This window comes from Sinocyclocheilus rhinocerous, unplaced genomic scaffold (assembly GCF_001515625.1).
Source record: "Sinocyclocheilus rhinocerous isolate Xijiao unplaced genomic scaffold, SAMN03320098_v1.1 scaffold1724, whole genome shotgun sequence".
Taxonomy (NCBI): domain Eukaryota; kingdom Metazoa; phylum Chordata; class Actinopteri; order Cypriniformes; family Cyprinidae; genus Sinocyclocheilus; species Sinocyclocheilus rhinocerous.
The window spans coordinates 818,827-840,555 of record NW_015626034.1 but is presented as its reverse complement, the minus strand read 5'-3'; the positions used below and the strand labels follow the sequence as shown (position 1 = coordinate 840,555).

The window sequence follows — 21,729 nt, the reverse complement described above, 5'->3', positions numbered from 1 at the left end:
AAAAAATCTTAGAAGTTTTGTGAACCATTCTCAAAAGAATGACTCAATCACACCTGTAAATTGCATATTGAAAACATTTTAATCTTTTCCTCACACAAGGCTATTGTATGGCTTCAGGGGAGCTTCAAATATAATGTGACAGCCCCAGGTTTACTTTTTATGGTCAAGTCACATTTATTTATATAGCGTTTTATACAATACAGATAGTTTCAAAGCAACTTTACAGTATAATAAACAGTAAATTATGAAACAAAAAAGCAGCTCTATAGGAGACAATAGTGTCATTCAGCTCATTTTTTTATTCTAATTTTGATTCAATTTACTTTAATAACAGGGTCAGTGTTGCAGAGTTCATCAGTTATGAAACAAGTTCAGTTAAACTATTCAGAAGACAACAGTGTCATTATTCAGCTCAAGTCAGTTCAGTTGAACCCCAGCATCAACTTATATAAAAAAAAATTAGCAGGTGTTTGTTTCTCTAAAAAAAGGTCATACTGGATTGTAAATGATGACAGAATATGCCTTTTTGGGTGAATTGCCCCTTCAGGCTTCAGCATAGCAGAACATCATGTTCTCCAGTGTGCTTAAAAGCAACACAACTCTTATTTTCCCTCTCCATGAGACGTCTCTCTGAGCATGACCGTAGAGGCGTTACGACACTAAATCTTTCTGCAGCCATCCTGTTTTCCGCCTCCTTTCCTCCGCAGTCTCTGCTGCTGTATCAGAGGGCTTCCATTAGGTAAATTAAGTTTTACAGAGGAGGACGGTTTAATAGACTCCCCACTCGTCTTTATGATACGTGCCCACTCTTTACGAGATTGTATTGTAATTCAGGTTTGTCCAGGGTGATGATGTTGACTGCCTAGTGCAGGTCTCAAGTCTCAAAGTAATTAAATGTCAGGTGATGTTACGAAATGAAAAATAAATCAGGAGGTGTGGCGTGGGCATGAAGGAAATGAAAGTGTACTCTCAGTAAACAGTCGCCCTCTCTAGACAGCTTCTAATGGTTTTTCTAATAAATTTACCAAAACTCTTTGATTAAAAGTTCATCCTGTAAAATAGTTGGAAAATGCAGTGACGGATGTTGAATAATGTTGAGTCTCTTTAAATGATTCATTAGCTTGCATTGGCACATATTTCCCAAAATGCTTTGGCGCTTATTAGTGGTGTTTGCTAAGGCAAGTATCATTACTAATGCTCATGCTTACAGTTTTCAACAAGAATCTGAAGGTGCGTTCACACCAACAGCAATTTACAGTGGTAAATCGACAGGAAGGCATTAGTTTTCAATGAGAGTTGCCAATTACCAGCGGCTTATGCAAGAACGACTGTTGGTGATGCAACAAAGCAGAGCGTCACTTTAAAGTCCTCATGAACCATAAGTTGCGACTGACTTTACTTCAATATTGTGATGTATTTCAGAGTAAAACAGAATATTGAATGAATAAATCAGAGGGCGGAGCTTGATTTTAGCGCACCTCCTTCCAGTAGACTGATGGTTGGAGGGGTGAGGTTTAGGTTGTTCAACCCAAGCTCAACAGAGGAATGCCATTCCAGAGGGGAAGTAAATTTTCATATTTAGATTAAAGATTATGAAGACAAACATTTGTGGATTAACTTGCGCTGATTAATTGTTCACTGCATGAATAGTAATGTGCACTAAGTAAAATTGGGTCAGTTTTGATTTCATGAAGACTTTTATGGACACATAAATCTGATGATTGTCCATCGGCCAATGTAGGGTCATTGATGAGCTTCTATTGGCCTAGTTTTTGGTACTGTTGTCACTAGTCGAACTCCTGTCTGCGGTTTTTTTTTAATTAATTGAGCATGTTGAATTGGAGCTGTAGTCCGTAAATGAAAGATCACTCTGATTGGCTGTTCAGCTTAGTGAAAAGAGAAGAAACGGACAGAAGTAATGGAAGCATTTAAAAAACAAATTCAAGAGGGCTTCTCATAATATATCCGCAGCCCTAGTGGTGCATGCAAAATCACATTCTGTTTGAGTAGGTACTACATTTGAATTTGAACTAGGGTTGGGAGATATGGCCAAAAAAATTATTCATATCAGTTGATATTGATAATTATCATCATAAATTTCAAATCTTTATTACCTAATTTCTATATGGTGAAATGTAATTATTCTGACTGTTTTGAGTTTTAATAAAATTAACCACTGGTCTTCCATAGTAGCATATAGATCATGATAACCACAGTTAAAACCACACATATAGCACCTCAATAACATGGTAAAAATGTATATATAATTTCTAAGTATTTGTATGAAAAACAATAGTCTAAAGATATTTAGTATAAATGCACAAACTCTATAGCTTAATCACAAAAGAAATACTGAAGTCATATTCCCTTACTCCTTTAATACATTTAATTCATGTTTACATTAATAATATCATAAAATTTCTTATGATTATCCCACATTTCTGCCACAATACCATGGTGCCGTTACTACAGTAAATCCATGATAAATGATCGCGATTTGTAGATTGAAAAGCCTTCTAACTGCATCATTGCGCATAGTGTTTCAGTTTGTCAGTGCTGTTTCGTCTGGCTTTAAACTAGTTTAAATCACCAAGGTATTTATGTTTTCCGCTGAATTCAAGGGCCTCACACTGGATCTCACAGCGCTGTTTAGTGCTCGCGTGACCAAGACTCATCAGTGAGAAAACGCATTTGCTCTAGTAAGCTTGCGCTGCGCAGCATTTAAACTTTGGGCCGAGCGGATAAATGGTCAGTGTGACATGGTTCAAATGAGTAGCACATTTTCATTCCGCTTTTGGTGCATAAACATTATATCGAACTCTTGTTATCGTTTTATCGAAGAAAATTATATCACAATACACCCTAATTTGAACTTACTTTGTGACCGATAAAAAAGTATGTTCTATATAGTATTGAATATGGGTAGTATGAAAATGATTCGGACGTATTACAGCCATCATGTTGTTACTATCATGTGACCTATCAGTGTCAGTTGCGTCACTTCACCGCCATTCATAAATCCTCTCCCGTGGCCTCATGGGACACTTAAGTGTCCATCGAATGCACACTTCAGAATGGACATACTAGGACATACTACTCTTTTGGTGTACTGTTTTTCGCATACTGTATAGTAGGGAAGTATTCGATTTCAGATACAGCGTAAGTCTTTTGGTTTCTCTTTTTGAATGATGAATACAGACTACTGCCACCTGCTGGTATGGAGAGTTATTTCTGCTCACACAGGCACAGAACATACATGCTAATTGGCCAATAGATGTAGTCTCTGCGGTCTGATGAAACAACATTCTGGCTAAAACGCAGGCAATGTGAGGTGGTGTTCATTTTTGTCGCTTTGATTTGTCTAGGCCTTTATTTAAATGCAGTGTGATGTAGCAACAACAATAATGGAGTTGAGTAGAAACACTGCAGATACTCTGCAACCTCCAGTGACAGTAATTGTTGTCTGTAATTAGGCCTAAGTATTACATTTTGTTGTGCAACTTGTCCTGCATCTTTGTATTACATACATGAATTACATCTTGAACTGTACAGCTTGTTAAAGAGATTCTCAATAAGGATTTGAAGGATGAATCTGGCATACTGGTATGCATCTAGATCTTGGGATCAGAATTTCATAAAGAAGGTAGGCTCTTTTGACTCGGCCAAGTAAGAAACCACCAAACAATCTCCCGAAATGCCTAAAATCTAATGCATAGCAGCATGCTAAAACCAATTCAGATCATATTAGAAACTCCATTGCTGGCAGTGTGGAGTTTTGCATGCATAAACACCACGCACAATTTTCTCCCGAAAACGTAAATGAAAAAAATGAAGTTTATAATATTACTTGAAACGGTGAAAAACGATTTGTTACATTGCTGCTGCAATGTTTTTATTGCTGTTCCATTGCTCGAGTGCAGATGTTGTAGCCGACAGGCTCACAGTAAATAATCTAGCTGTGCTCTTGTTGCTTTTCCGTTTTGCAGTAATTCAAGTATAGCCATTTGAACTGAGACCAAAAGTGGTTCAATGTGCCTATATTATACACATGGCTTGAATGACAGGCCATTTTGTGAACCAACAGAAAAAAGCCTCATCCCAGTGGGCCGTGAATTGGCTGCCCAGGCCGCTCATTGAAATACAAGAATGATTTGTCGTCTGAAATGCTGTGCCCAACTATAGATTACCAATTGCCTCCGCTCTCCAACACATAGCTGCGCTACAATCGTTTTGTTAACCTCCGGTCCTCATTCTTCATGCAAACACTTTTCAGTTTGTTTGCAGTTTGTTCAGTGAATAGCAAAGACACCTCTAAAATTACCTGTCAATCATCACCCCTACGTCACCCGACGAATATTTAAAATGCTCGATTCGTTTTATTTGTCAGCTAAACCGTATAGTGTTGCTTCAGCTAACTCTGAATGCATGTTTTTCTTGAGCGAAATATAGAGATACATATTATTCAGAGAGAAATTACTGGTACCACAAAAATGTAGTCCAATGGGATTTCATGGGGGTTTTCTACCACATTCTCTTTTCTTCCCTCCATTCATTATCAGAGACAATTTGTTTTTGTTTTGGTACCTTCCACTCCAGATCACACTCGGTCTCAGTCAGTTGTTGTGTGGAATTGTTATGTGGAATTCATACTGAATTTAATTTCAGCAGCCACTCATGTATGAAGTTGCAGACAGCCGGGCTGAAGCAGACTCTTTCGTCTGGTCCTGTGCTTTGCTGGCCTACATGAGGGCCAAAATATCATCCCACCACTCAAACTAGCAGACTGTGGGCAGTTGCGGAGGGGGTGGCTGACGGTGGTGAGGCTTTTGGCTTCTTCAGCCCACTGCATCGTAATGTAGCTAGATTAGTGCTACATTAGGGTGCTTCAATTTTACAGAACACAAAACAAGTCATTTGTTTAGTCTTCACCGCAGGCCAAGTCTGAAAACATTACATTTAAAAAAGGACTTGTTTTGTCTGCTGTTAATACTGTTATCTATTATGTTTCCCCCCCCCCCTCAGGTCTGGAAGTGGTGATATGCAAATCGAATCTTTGACGTATGTGGACCAACTTCCAGTGGCTGAAATTATTCATCAGGTAAGACTATAATGGCGCTTTTCCACTGCATGGTATGGCACGGTGAATAATCCCTCCCACTCTAAAGCAGTACTGAACTGCAGTGGAAACGCAAACCGGCCGGAGCCGAACCGTGCCGTGCCATACTGAGCCGTACCGAGCCGAGTCGTACCACGCAGTGGAAAAGCGCCATAATTGTTGTTGGAAAGTGTAGATGAGGAAATGGTTGGAAAACAGCAGGAAGAGGGCTTAACAGGACGCTTATGAAACCCGTTATCAACTGAAATATGTATTTGATTCAAAGGAGGTGAATCCAAATCACTCACCTAAGCCACAGCTTTTCCATTTACATCTGTTTCTCTTTTCATTTAATTGCTTTTTTATTAAAATAATAGCGATAACATGATTTACTGAAGTTGCATTAACCTATACAGGTTATTTTAAGATAAAAGTGTAGTAAAATGTACTTGTAGTAAATGTGTATGCTTCTGAAATATAGACCTGCAACAGTGCTTATTACTCATCCCACTTGCACACGCACAAAAAAAAATAAAATAAAAAATATATATAGATAGATAGATAGATAATTCATCAAAATGAATAAAAACACAAGGAAATGCAAACAGAATTTTATGCAAACCTGCAGTACTTCAATCATTTGTAAAATAATCCAGTCGTACTTTATGGATTTAATCTCAATTTATTAAGTGATCACATATATTAATGTATTTGATTATTGAAATGAGAATGTTAAACTTGCTTCTCTTTAAATATTGTAATCACAGGCGTGAATTTACAATTCCTGACAGAAGTATGACTCTTATTAATTTCACTGGTCTTTCCACTCTTGGTGTGAAAGAAACATTCATATGTGTTTTGTTTCTCTTTTTTGCATCTCCTTTGGTGTGAAATTACCTTTATTTATCATTCAGTAACATTAATGTACAATTGCACATTCATTTAAAATATTTCTTTTTTAACTTTGTAAATCTAGCATTTTTTTTTTTAAATGAATGAATGTACATTTATATCACTATACTTCTGAGTTATTTTACCCTGGCATTAAATTACAGGAAACTAGTTAACAAAGCTGCAATGCGGTTTCTAATAGAGCTGCATATGGGGAGTGACTGTAATTTTGACATATGCTGCCATAATCCATCCCTCTATATAATTGTCCCCTTATTTGGAAAGGAGTGGAAATGCAATAGTATTGTTTTATTTTGCTATATTATCCCGTTTTTATAGCAGTTTACGTCCGAGTGTTATTTGCATTTAATTTACATCTGGTTATTTATTAAATCACTGTATTCTCATCCTGGCATCCATCTACTTTCATAAAATATGTTTCTGGCCTTAGAGAGGTCTGAATTCATTTCCAACATTCACATATCAGCCAAAATCCTTGCAAACCACCTTGGAATGAACCAAATGTTAGAGGTGGATACAGACTATTGTAGTACTTCTCCTAAATTTCTGCTTAAATCTAGGACATATTTCAGTATTGCTTTTTCTTTGATACTTCTAAATATTTTCCAGAATGCGATACAGGGATTGTCATATTCAATTGTGACTGAAGGAACACCTGTCAATTTTTTGTTACAGTGGTTTTGCCGGCCAACCCCCAGTGGGTTTAAGAAATCGTCAGGAGGGCTACAGGATATTGCTAAAGATTCAGGGCTGTCATGATTGATGATATCTAACTGTCATAACGGAGCTTTGCAGATGACATTCATAAATATGTGAATGTTCTATTCAGTGGGGTAATGCAGGCGATGTGTAGCGGGATGAGTCTAGCATTCGTTCAGTCTGGAATCTGATGATTGGACGCTCCCTCCCACTGCGTGCTGGACTCTATTACTGGCCTCATGCAGGCTACATCAGAACCTTTGATCTCTCTATATCCATCTCTTTCTTTCTCTTCATTTTTATTAGTGAGAATGTTGAGCTGAGTCTCTTTAATGATTTCTTTATTAAAATATTACTTCTGGACAAAATGTCCAAGCATTTTGAAATGATTCCGTCTGAAGACCAAACGCTGTGATCTCATATGAACTTACTGGTGAAATATTTTCTTTTTAAATATATGAATCTTTACTTTGTGGGAAAGTCGTGGCCTAATGGTTAGAGAGTCAGACTTGTAACCCAAAGGTACTGTAACCCGGCAGGGACTGTAGGTGGGGGGAGTGAATGTACAGCGTGCTCTCCCACCTTTAATACCACGACTGAGGTGCCCTTGAGCAAGGCACCGAACCCCCAACTGCTCCCCGGGCGCCGCAGCATAAATGGCTGCCCACTGCTCCGGGTGTGTGTTCACTGCTGTGTGTGTGCACTTTGGATGGGTTAAATGCAGAGCACTAATTCCAAGTATGGGTCACCATACTTGGCCACATGTCACGTCACTTTCACTTTTCACTTATTTGCCATTCTCTGTATGTCCAAACACTTCCAATTTCTCATCTTACTTTTGTACCTAAATCCACAGTCTTCTTATCATGCGAACAAAAAGCTGTTCAGGTATGATTTTGGCAGATTTGCTTCAGGTGGATGTTGATTGTGTGCCTCAATTTTCAAATAGTGCAACAGATTCTTGGGTTGAGGAAGAAAATGAGTATTTTGTAGGGTGCTGCGTAGAATTAATTGCCAGATATATTAAAATACAAACCAGCTCTGGGCCAGTTCTGCTCTGTTACATGTTATTAGTGATACTGGCTAAGGTAAACCTCGCTATTTCTAATGCGCATACCCCTAATACAGTGTCCTAGCAGGGATGATGAAATGTAAGCTACTTTATATCCAGCTGCAACCATGAGAAACAGCAAGCAACAGGACATTTTGTTACTCGATTAGTTTTTGTGGCATTATGCTGGGTGGACCTGTACAGAAAAACTACCTGAATTTTATGGATTTCTAAAATGACATATGTGCAGAATCATTTTGCATGTGTGACATTTACATGATAAAATCACATGTGAACTATGGTGGAAAACATGGGAAACTTAATGTTTTTTCTATAAAGGGAGCCACTCACAGCGAAATCTTATGGGTCAAAATCATGATCCTCAGTTGAGTAAGCCTAAGTCTGTAATTAACTTTGGTGTGTAACTTTCTGCACTTTTTCTAAGCAATTTGTAAGACCTGTAATAATGATAAAGGCAAAAAAGAAAAAAAAAATACCCAAGCCAATACTAGGCATCATAATGTCATAGAGACTCTATAATAGCAGAATTTAATGCAAATGTGCAGTGGTGTGATGCAGGAACTGTTTTGTGAAAATTGGAAAAACGGAATAAATGTAATGCTCAAAAAATAAGCGTGTGGTTTTCAGGTCAGATTCTCCTGTGGCCACTCGTCATAGATAATGAAGGTGTTTTTCTTGCTCTGTTTCAAAATAGAAGGTGTTTTAGTGTTACAAGAGTGCTGAATGGACATCTTTTTTTATCAAGCCAAAGACTCGTCACTTTGCGTCACGTGGTATAAAGACTTTCAAGAGCCCTTTAAAGTTTATTCACCCTCTAATGGGTAGTGTTACATTTAAACATTATTGTTCTTGTATTCTCAAAATAGTCATTTTAATAATTCTAAACGTAAGAGAACAATACTTATTTTTTTCTCACTATGACTACATTAATGGGAATGTTTTTCAATTGTATTTGTAAATAAATATAAAACAATTACTTATTTGAAAAAAAAAGTAACTTGGATATTATAATGTAAATTTAGAAATACTTCTTTATTTATCATGCTTTCTGCTGGCCTAAGGGATATGCTTTTGTACTTCCCCCGATCAAGATATTCTTAAACTGTAGACTGAAAAATGGAAGTAATTTGTCCAACCTCTGTTCAGAATTGATTTACATGTTTAATTTGCAGTGTAGCCATTGGCCAGTTAAAATTTGATGATGACTGATACTTTAAGGTAATTCTTTGCAAGCCAACATCAGTTTAAAGTTTTCAGATATTCAGTAGTTTAAGATGTCTCTTCTTAGATTAAAAAAGTTTAATGATCAAAGTTCAGTTAAATAACTCTTAAGATGGACACATTAAAAGAGCATTTGAGAAGAGCATAGAATTATTTAAGATAGCCAAAGCAATATACACCAAGGATGAATAATTATATTTTCAGTTTCTTTGAGACTTTGGGCCAAATTTACTGAATAGTTGCATCACCTTTGCACGCAGCAACATCTGCATCATATTAGCTAATCACCCGCAATCCAGTTTAAAGGGATACTCCACCCCAAAATGAAAATGTTGTCATTAATCACTTACCCCCATGTTGTTCCAAACCCGTAAAAGCTTCGTTCGTCTTCGGAACATAATTTAAGATATTTTGGATGAAAACCGGGAGGCTTGTGACTGTCCGATTGACTGCCAAGTAAATTACACTGTCAAGGCCCAGAAAAGTATGAAAGACATCGTCAGAATAGTCCATCTGCCATCAGTGGTTCAACCGTAACGTTATGAAGCGACGAGAATACTTTTTGTACGCGAAGAAAACAAAAATAACGACTTTATTCAACAAATAGCGTATGCTGCTTACGTTCAGTGGATATTCTCCAAAATGGCGCTACGGTGATGCGGAGAGACACAGAGGAGACGAATTGTTGAATAAAGTCGTTATTTTTGTTTTCTTCGGAGCACTATTTGTGCACCAGACATAGTTCAATTCATTTTCATTGTTTTTACCATAAATATCCCACCTTTCTAAGTACATTGTCTTTACTGTAAGCAGGTGGTAATCTGACTTTTTTTTTTTTTGGAATTGTGTTAATGTAAATTTTACAGAAATAAGTCAAATTAATAAATAAGTAAATAAATAAAATTAAGTAATTCATCAAATGATGATAAATTTAAGGAGAAGAGCATTATAACTCCATATATATGGATGTGCGGTGTAGTCAAGCTCACTTTCTGCATTTTTCAACAATTCGTCTCCTCTGTGTCTCTCCGCATCACCGTAGCGCCATTTTGGAGAATATCCACTGAACGTAAGCAGCATACGCTATTTGTTGAATAAAGTCGTTATTTTTGTTTTCTTCGGAGCACTATTTGTGCACCAGACATAGTTCAATTCATTTTCATTGTTTTTACCATAAATATCCCACCTTTCTAAGTACATTGTCTTTACTGTAAGCAGGTGGTAATCTGACTTTTTTTTTTTTAGGAATTGTGTTAATGTAAATTTTACAGAAATAAGTCAAATTAATAAATAAAATAAGTAAATAAATAAAATTAAGTAATTCATCAAATGATGATAAATTTAAGGAGAAGAGCATTATAACTCCATATATATGGATGTGCGGTGTAGTCAAGCTCACTTTCTGCATTTTAAAGACCCATTCTTATCCCTGGAGCACAGTGGTGGAGTAATACTGTACAGTCTCAGTAAAGTATGCCAGATACAATAATCAGCTGCATCCTCTACAACTGAGCACTCAGAAGTGGCCTGGAGAATTGTGGCACATTTTTACAATTTTACACTGATTTAGACTGATTTACTCCACCATGTGAAGAGTTTGGAATAAATTATTATTATTATTATTATTATTATTTATTTTTTGAAGTCTCTTATGCTCATCAAAGGTGTCTTTATTTGATGAAAAATAAAGTCATATTCTAAAATGTTAATTCAATTTAAAAGAACTGCTTTCTATTTTAATATATTTTAAAATATAATTTATCCTTGTGATGGCAAATCTGAATTAATCTCAATAGCCATTACTCTAGTTTTCACATGATCCACATGATCACATTATCATTGTAGCATGCATATTTGGTACGTAGTTATTCATTATTATTGGTGCTTAGTTATTGATAATTGTTCTTATTGTTATCAATGTTGAAAACATTTTTTTTTTTAAACTGTGATAAATTTTTCAGCGTGCTTTGTTTAATAGAAAGTTCAAAAGAACAATATTTATTTGAAAAAGTAATCTTGTAGCATTATAGTCTTTACTGTCACTTTTGATCAGTTTATTGTGTCCTTGCTGAATATATGTTTTAATTTCTTTCCTTCTTTCTTTCTTTCTTTCACCAAACTTTCGAATCCCAGTGTATTACGATTTCCACAAAAATATTAAGCAGCCCAGCTGTTTTCAGCATTTAAGAGTATATACAAGTATTTATATATATAAGAAATGTTTCTTGTTGCTACAAATCAGCATATTAGAATAATTTCTGAAGAATCATGTGATTCTGAAGACTGGAGTAATGATGCTGAAAATTCAGCTTAATCACAGGAATAAAGGACATTTTAAAATCTACTACTAAAATCAGCCAACTTGTCTTGGTGAGCAATACTGCTTGTTTGAAAAAATTTTTTTTTTAATTTAATTATTCCAAACTTAATTAATTATTGACCAGTAGTGTACATAAGTATTTTAATGAATTGGCTGCTAAAACAGTGCAGACTGCAAATGCAAATAAACAGTTCTATCTGCAGCCCCAATTCATTCTTAGTGAAATCCCACAATAAATGTAATTAACAAGAGTCACAGTCCGTGTATGAGGTCATAGCAGTGGGAACACTAGACCGTAACCTCGTCTTTTCTTCCAAGAGCACTTGTTAGTCGTGCTGTCTCTTGCGTCAACCCATCTATCTCTGGCTGAGGATGAGGTTATCCCCTTTGTGCAGCGATCGTTCTCGCTTCTAAATCAGGCTTTAAATGTCAGAGACTAATCACACTGTACTCAGCTGAAGGTGCTTTTCTCCAAACTCAATTATTCGGCTTGTTGTGATGATTTTGCTCTGAGAATGCTTGTCTTCAGCTTTGAATAGTTATTTGTTGGCTTGACAGTTTGATGCTTCAGCGCTGTGGCTTTAGGGAATCAAAGCTGAAGGAGGAGGATGCATGGCTGTACTCCTTTTGTCCTTTTTGGCTGGGTTGTGAACCAGTCAAACCGAAAATAATTTCCTCACTGAATAGCATAAGGTTTGATGGCAGAGTTTCCATTCCAGCAGAATGCAGTACAATGCACAAAGTATGATTTATCAGAGAACTTAAAGGGACAGATAGTTCACCCAAAAATGAAAATGGGGTCATTTACTCACCCTCATGTCATTCTTAACTTGACTTATTTTCTTATGCTGAATTGTTAAATAAGATTTTTTTCAATGTTCACCAGTTTGTTCATGACCCAAAACTTTCAAGCTTCTAGTTGTGTTCTACCAAAGTCCCTTTCAGGGAAAGTCTGTTCAATCAGCGGCCATATTTGCAACGCCTCCGGGCAGCTATTTCGGACATCAAAAACCAAGTCCTATTAAATGAATAGGGGAATCCTGAAATCTCTAAAACTGCTTGCTGAACTCACAGTTAAATTACACATTTCAAATCACCAACAAAATCTGAAATGAACTGCCCCATAAATTTTGTTCCTTATGCTCAAATAGCATTAAAAAAAGCTTATTTTTCAGTCTAGACCAGCCAATGCTCATGTGCAGTCATAAGCGTGAGTCTCTGAGATATAGGCCTCTATTTTAAAAATCTCAGTGCATGGTCTGAAGCGCATGGCGCAGGTGCACTTAGGGCATGTCCGAATCCACTTTTGCCAATTTAACGACAGAAAAAAACGGTCAGCGCACCAGGGGCATGGCCCAAAAGTGTTGTACCTAGTCTCTTAATGAGTAATGGGTGTGTTTTAGGCTTAACGTGCAATAAACCAATCAGAGTCTCATCTCTCGTTCCCTTTAAAATCCAGTTGCGCTTGCACCATGGCGGATTCGCTATTTACATGGCGGAATTAGTAATCCTTTCATTTTTAATATTTGGCATGTTTGTGTGATGCTCTGTTTAATAAGCAGAGTGTACATGCGTTGTGCATCCGCCTATAGGCGCATGTTTCCTAACGTGCCCTTTAAAAAAAAAAAATACTGTTTAAACCAGGTTTTAGTTGGGCAATGGCGGAATCATTTTCGGTTGCCTCACCTTGTTTTCAGACCAGCAGGCCCATGGGCGAACAGATGGGTGCATTTGCTATTTAAACAACGTGGCGGTGGACTTGAATAATCCATGTGACATCAGGGGTTCAACCGTAATTTTACGAAGCTACGAGAATAGTTTTTGTGCGCAAAAGAAAAAAAAAAAACTACTTTATTCAACAATTCGTCTCACCCTGATGCCATTTTGGAGAATATCCGCTGGACGTAAACAACGTGCTGTTCTGTGTCGTATAATTGCGGATGAACCCCTGATGTCACATGGATTATTTTACAGATCTCCTTGCTACGTTTCTGGACTTGGGAACATTTCAGTTGCGTTGCTGTCTATGCAGGGTCAGACAGCTCTCAGATTCCATCAAAAATATCTTAATTTGTGTTCCGAAGATGAACGGAGGTCTTATTGGTTTGAAACGACATGAGGGTGAGTAATTAATTACAGAATTTTTATTTTTTGGTGAACTAACCCTTTAAGACTAATCATGAACTGTGTTCACACTTGACTCATGTTCATCCTTCTAGCAATAGTTATTATAAAAACCCATTTTTTAAGTGTCTGAAAGGTATAGTTCACCCAAAAATCAACTTATGTGAGCATGATTGTTTGGCTTGTTAGTCACGTTAGGGTAAAAATAAATAAATAAACAATACTATTTTTTGTTTTTAAAACATTGAGGAAAGTCATGATGACATATGCATTATGTACTTTGGAGTCCACATGAAATTGTAACAGAGTAAAAGGTATTCGGTTTTAACAGAACTCAAGTAAAGTACAGATTCCCCAGATATGGAGCAGCTTTACAGAGGTCTTAATCTCCATGGAAACTAGTATGTATTTTACGCTGTAGTCACAATAATCTTGATAGATTTGAAGCAGTCTAGCACATACAGTGGTGAAAATTGTTTTCCTCACCCTCAAAACAAGCACATCATAGTGATTGGCATAATTAGTAATAATTTGTTATTGATATAAGTAAAATATTTTTGAAAATTAATAACATTTAAATACTGCTACAGAAACATGCAACTGTATTTCATTGTGTTTTTTTTTTTCAATGAAATAAGATTATTTGACCATTCTTTATGCAGTATGGTAACATTGTTTGCAATAGTCACTTCATTCCTTAGGTCTCTGATTCTCAATTCACGAGTCTTGATTCTAATTGGTCAGCCGCTGTACTCTGTGATCAAATTCATAAGAATCATTGAATTATTGATAAAACAATATGGACACGTGATTAAGTAGAAGGGTGTTATATACTGACAACAAGGCTCTGTGTTGTATGTGAGTTTACTTTGGCACAATATCATTGTTTTTCTTGCATCTTTTTCTGTGGTAGACTATACAACTCTTTGAAATAACCGATATTATTTGGCAAAGTGAAATGTAACTGCAGTGCAACTCAGATCTGGAAGTACTTCAGAGCCATGCAGTTATCAAAACCTGTCAGAGAATCAGAATCAAGAGAGCTCTGTTATTATTTTGTGTGATCTCCAACATTCTTCTAGTTCCACGTCTTTCATAGCACTCCCATTGTTCTCACATAATCAAATAAAGTAAATGGACATGAAATATTGATTTGGGTGAAATCATTTATTTATATGATAAGTTAGCATGTAATAAGCAGGATCATAATAAATCAGGGTTTTCCAAACAGGGGGTTGTAAGGAAACTGCAGGGGGTTTGTGAGTTGATGAAAAGCTAATAATTAATTCTATCCAATGTAAATTCAAATAAATGGAGTTGCACAATAATATAGCTTAGTGCAAATATCAAATCAAAGACTGTGATTGAATTAAACAATTGTATAGTCTGATGCTCTGCGTGTTTCAATCAAAGTGTGGTACTTTGTTTATGCAAGCAGCTGGTGATCTGGTGTATTTAGCTTCTCAGCTGATGCATTTTGGAACACAATGTGTGCTAGGTTCACTTTATTTACAGATTTGCACAATTTTCAACATTTTTGTGGCATTTTCCATAGCATTCTGCCAAAATAAAAGCTTGTAATTTTGAGATATTCCAAGCTCAAGGGTTTGAATGTTTGAAAGTGAATAATTTAATATATTAATATTAGTATTTTACTTGTAGTGTAAAATAAAAAATATATATAATATTCAAGCATTTTATTTTACAGTGAAAAAGTTAAAAAGACAACAACAACAACAACAACAATAATAATAATAATAATAATAATAAATATTATTATTATTATTGTTGTTCTTGTTAATAATAATAATAAATTGTAACTAGGGCTGTCAGTTTAACACATTAACTTAATTAATTAGTTATGAAAAATAACATGATTAAAATATTGTAATGCAGTTACGTAACGCACTGGCCCCGCCCCCAGACCTGCACATAATCTTACATTTCATATAGTTGACTGTTGACAAATATGATGCAGGGCCGCAACTCCATAAATGTAGTTATGCCCTAAAATTCAAGATATTGGTGCAAAAAATGCCCTTGTATGTTGTCTCATATTTATATCATACGATAAGTGATATCACATGAGCAGGGAGAACACAAGTGCTGATTTTGTCCTGAATATCACAAGTTTAAATGTTCAGTAAATAAGTTGATATTGTATTATATTTTAAACACAACATTATGTGTTTTTGCTTAATTTTGCAGAGAAGATATTACCTTTAAAGCCATAGCAGAATTGTTGTGCGTCTCCGAGAAAAACAGCAGTGTTTAGTTTCTGAATGAATCCGCGTTTTGAATCCGCGTTATGATTACATTTGTTTGGTTTCTAAAACAACAGTGTGAATGGAATGTAAACTGAGAGACTATTTCGACTAAAAACAGGTTTTATTTTAAAATTCAGCTAGTCAAATATAAAACACAACACAATCTACATTTACTAAAAAAAAGAGATTAAATATTTTACCTATTGCATGTCATATGACCGTTAACCAATGTCAGAGATTCGGGAACATGCAAATGTGTTAATTATTGAAATATTAACTTAAAATCTCATGGGGTACTTCAAACAAATGTTTTTGCTAAGGGGTTCGACTGACAAAAAAGTTTGGAAGCCACTTATATAGAGTCAGCAGGTGCTTGTCAAATGAAACCCCTCAGGATGATGAAAGACCTGTCTTGATCATGTTTCCAGGTTTATTTTGCAATAATGGCTAGCCCATCTGGCCAATGCTATGCAGTTCAGGTGATTTTAGCACGTGTTTTTGAGGTGGTTGAAGTGTTTTGGGTGGTTTCTAGTTGGTCTTCCTGGTACAAATCAAAAGAGTCCATCCCCAAGGCTCTTTGATATTCTGGTCTCTCGTGTTCCTCCTGCAGTGTCTGAAATTTTTCACCCATTTCATCTTTCGCCAGGTGAAAATGTCTGAACCCACAACTGACTATCAAAGGACTGTGTCCCTTACTTGTGAGTGCCTTCGAAAGTCCCAACATCATGATCTAAACCATGTTTAACCTGACTTTTCAAGTGGTAATATTCACTGAATAGTCTCACTCCATCCTCCTCTTCCTCATTAGTGTGGTTGTAGTTAACTCCAGCTCAGTTCCTCGACTGCTCCCGGAGGTGGACTGAGCAGTCTGTCAGAGTCAATCCATCAGTCTGTGTTCAGCCATGTGAGAAGCCCCCTTATGTAGATTCTTCACCCTCCCATGCCCCTCTTTGCTGTGGAGGTTAACTACCTCAGCACTCAGGACGTCTCCTCCGCTGTCCTCCACCCTCAGCAGCAATGTATTATGCAGATGAAGGCCACTCATTATTGATATCTTACTGTCTGGTCGAGCAAGTAATGTGAATGTGCTGAATATATATATATATATATATACAGGTATATATACAGGTATATATATATATCAGCATTTAACTTTTACTGTATGTGATCAACAACGACATGGAATAAAATATGATACTGGTGGGTTGCTGATTTTAGCCAACTCATTTTATTCTATCTAGGCCTATTTAAGAAAAACAGGTAACATGTTTTCATTCGCTATTACAAACAACAGCAGAATTTATTTTTTTACATAATAACACAGTTTCATGGGAAAAACCCAACCCCACATAAATATAATTTTTATAATAATATTACTTATAATAAAATAATTTAATCATTATTTATAATAAATCTTTACTTAAGTTTTCACCATAATAATTAGTTTACTGCAATGTCTTAAGTCCCAATTATAGGCTTTGGAGTTATGAACTGAAGCGAGATCATATCAATGTCTTACAGTCGCTATTCCAGATCATTTAAAGTCCTGCATGGATTCAGTTTTCCACGTAGGCTATAGTTTGGGAAAAGTCCAACTAGTAAATGAGTAGTACAGGTTATATGTAAGTAAGAATGAATGATTTTCATCAGAAATGATCTCCTCCACTGAATCAAGCCGCACGTCGCATTGCGTTCTTCTTCTGAGGTAAATTCAAGGTTTATTCCTCAGCCTTATTCCGTGGATGATTACCGTATAGTAGTGTGAATGTGAACATATTACAGATAATGAGCTCAGACGAGAAGCACGGCATCTCTCGTTGGTTTCATTCAAATTACATAAACAATAAATAATTATTTTCGATTCAAATTGATTTCTATAGACATGTTTCTCATGTCTGTGATGCAAGAGTTTCAGTATTACCGTATAGTAGTGTGAATGTGAACATATTACAGATAATGAGCTCAGACGAGAAGCACGGCATCTCTCGTTGGTTTCATTCAAATTACATAAACAATAAATAATTATTTTCGATTCAAATTGATACATTTAAAGTTTTCTATAGACATGTTTCTCATGTCTGTGATGCAAGAGTTTCAGTTAATTTTTGACGTGTTTCAGAAAGAAGTTCACAGAGACCGAGATGGCCGAAAGCACACCCTGTTTGTTTTCTTTATTTTACAAAAGAGTTTTGTAAGGTTTTGTTGTTATTGAGGGTGTCTTACTCGTATGACCATAACTGGTTGAAGCTCTTTCTGCTGTTATCGGGATCACGCCGCAACTCCGCCCGGAGAAGTGCAGTACTTGTTGCACTCTACAAGGTATAGCCTAGCTATTGCTCTTGTTTGTAATAACAAATGAAAACACGTTACCTGTGAAGTTTTTCTTAAATAGGTATAGAATAAAATGAGTAGGCAAAAAAATATTTTATTCCATTTCGTTGTTGATCACATACAGTAAAAGTTAAATGCTGTTTTACTGGTTATGAATAAAGTAATTTCTGTTTTGTCAATACCATGCAGCATTCGTGAAAATAGATTTTTTAAATTATTATTATATTGTAAGCGCCGCTAGCAGCCTACACGACAAAGAATCCGCAGGATTAAACTCGGCTCGCCTGCGCGTGCGTCTCTACTGTTGAAAATGAACTGAGCTCGCGGTTGCTGCATATCGGTGCAGTAAAGAAGGGACGAAAGGGGCGTTTCAGCGCTACGAAAATCACAAAACTCAAATGTTTTGTATATCAATAACACACTCATGAAAACATTCAAAAAATGTTGACAACTTATACAGAGCTAATCTGTTGAATGTTCCCATCCTTGCAAAATCAAAATATCTTTAAAAATTAGTACAAAAACTTAAAACCAATATTTCATAATGAATGATTAAAGTTCTAAAATTTAACTGACCTACATTTTTACCAAAAGTTTGATGATACATCAGAACAAATATTACAATAATAATTAGTACCACATAATTACATTAAAACCATAAAAAAATTAAGGGAAACAAATTATTGTTACATTGTGTAATTAAATTAAAAGAAAAACTGAAAATCAAAATGAAAGTTGATTCAAAATATTAATAAAGCTGATATAAATAATACTGACATAACACTAGAGTCAAGATCAAATAATTTTTCCTGTTTTGGACAAGGCAAGGTTGAAAAGATTATAAAATGTCTTAGAGCTTCTAAGAATTTTTCACTGTGTTTACTACATTTTAGAAGATTTCCCTTCTCCTTATTTAGGATTTTGTCAATTATTTGTCTTATTGACTCCACAATAGGCACAATGTTAGAATGGATGCAGACAGCAGAGGATAATATTTTTAGTAATATTTCCAGTCTATACATCACACAAAGCTATTGTATGACTTGGAATATAGTACACATATTTGAAATTTTGGAGCTTTTCCCTATTCACTTTTATTGTATGGAAATGAGTGCCAAGTACATTCTTCAAAATATTTCCTTTTCTGTTCCACAAAAAAAAAGTTTGTTTTTTTTTTCGTTTTTTTTTTTGGAACATGAGGGTGAGAAAAATGATTACAGAATTTTCCTTTTAGGCTGAATTGTTCCTTCAAATGCATATATTGTATATTCACCAAAGCGATGATGGGAAGGACCTTGAATGCGAGTGTACTCCAAGGCATAAACAACATGCACTAATGTTCTGTATTATCTTTCTCCAAAGCAAGATTTCTCATACAAAGCTCTCTCTCGGTGTTCCAGTGGCAGGTTATGTGCACTCTGGTGGTCAGTGTGTATAGGTACAAGCGCCTGGTTTCTAGGTCAGCGTTGAGTCGTGCCTCAGGCTGTAGCTGTTTTTAGGTTGATAATGAAGGGCTGCAGTTAAACACGCACTCATGTTCACCTACAGTGCAGCAAAGGCCCCTCACAAGCCCCTCTATTAGAATTAGAAAAGTTATGAGCACTTTCTTTTTAGAGGTTAAATCTAAAATTCTTCTCAGTAGAATATTCAGTCTGCATTAGCATATAAATGCACGTCTGGTGATGCATGTTTAATGGTGGGTGATTTAAATGTATAATATTCATATTCATACACAAAGTGATGATGTAGCTATAAATGTGCAAACACCGAGTGAGGCGGATGAGTTCTGATGTTAAAGTGCATGTTTGCATATGTGAGTCTGCATATCTATCTTTCTTTCTTTTCCTCTAATTATTGTACTGTACGTTGTTTGTTCTTTTTTTTATCTTTCTTTTTCACTCTCTCATTCCGTCTCTTTTCTTTCATCCTTTTTTGTTCATTTTTCCGCATTCATTTGTTCGCTTTGTTGCATTTGTCTGATTTGATTTTCTTTCCTTCATTTGTTTTTTCTTTCTTTCATTTTTTTCTTTTGTGTTTGCTCTTTCCCTTATGCATTGTCTTTCTTTTCTTTTTTCTTTCTTTCATTGTTTTTCATTTGTTGTTTTTTCATTTGTCCATTTTTCCATTCAATTATTTATTTGCATCTATTTGCTTGACCATTCTTTCTTTTGTCCTTACCATTTTTCTTTCTTTCTTTCTTTCTTTTACTTGCTTGTTTTTCATCCTGTTTTGTTTTTTTTGTACATTTTTTTCAGTCGTTTATTTTTGCTCACGTGCATTCTACCATTTGTTCAATCTTTCTTTTCTTCTTTTGTGTTCTCTTTTGTTCATTTTTCACATGCTCTTTTTCTTTCTTTCCTTTAATCATTAATTATTTCATTTTTTTATGCTATTGTCTGCTTGATCTTTCTCTCATTCATTCTTTAAGTCTTTTTCTTTCAGTTCTTTTGTTTTTTGTTTTGATTCACTTTCTTTCACCTGTTTGTTTGTTTGTTCACGTCTTCATTTGTTCATTTTGCTCTTTCTTTTTCTCCTTCTTCATTTCATTTCTTCTTGCTTTCTTCTGTTCTGTGAAATAGGAAACAATGTTTTCCTGTTAGCGCTTTCTAAAGTGTTGAAAAGGTTTATGGTTAGTAATAATATTTACTGTTGGCAGTTTTGTGCTTTTCTGTCCTTCAGTACCAGCCTCTCTGTAAAGCCTGTATTACATTGTGATGTGTTCAGAAAACAGTTTTAGACTGGAGAGGACATTGTATGTTTGCATGGTACATCAAGAGCAAATGAAATTAAGTCCTTCATGATATGAAACAGACTCATCTGAGTTGTCGCTGACGTGTCTTCACAGAAACCCAAGCAGAAAGACTGGCACCCTCCTGATGGCTTCATTCTGGGGCTCTGGACTCTGATCTTGCTGGTGTTCTTCCAGACCTATGGCATCAAACATCTCAAACACATCTTCTGATTCCTCCCTCCCAGCACCGCAGAGGTCAAAGAACACACCGCTTTCATAAAAGAGTCCACCCTAACTTTGTTCATGATTGATTTGGTCAGGAATAGGTTTTTATTTATTATTTGATGCAAGTTTGGTTTCTTTGGGTTTTGCTGTGTATCATTCTTTTTTAAAGTGACATGCACTGACTTCTTACGTTCAAACATTCTTTGTTGTTTGGAGCTCAGTAAACCCATTTGAATTTCACACAGGGACTTTCTTTTGAACTAAACACACACAGACAGCTTGCAGGGAGAAGCATACTTCTTGTTTGTTGGTTTGTTTGTTAGTTATTCTTATTTGTTTGTTTCCATTTATAGTTTCATCTCTTCAACAATTATTTTTTAACATTCATAATGGCACATGTGGAATTGTAACTTGTAACTCCTCTCAGATTTCTTCATTTGTTCTCAGTGGGATGAGATGTGTTTTTTTAAACAGATAATCTAAATCTGTAAATGCAATTGCTGATCTGTTGTTTCAATTGCACTTTATAATTTGCATTCTTATTATTTAATGGTTATTTAAAGTGGTAAAGGATACTACCTTTCAGGGTAATGTATGGGTCATATTTTACCATGAAATTGAGAAAATGAGTAAAAACTTTAGCATAAAGCTTATTTTAGGATCATTGATTTTTTTTCTTCATTTTCTTTTAATCATTAATTATTTCATTTTTTTATGCTATTGTCTGCTTGA

General features: G+C 35.6%; 1 pseudogene; it reads left to right on the top strand.

The window, feature by feature from the left end:
* Positions 1-21,487, top strand: part of LOC107708719 (GPI-anchor transamidase-like) — a 45,763-nt pseudogene extending 24,276 nt beyond the window's left edge.
* The last annotated feature ends 242 nt before the right edge of the window (positions 21,488-21,729 follow it).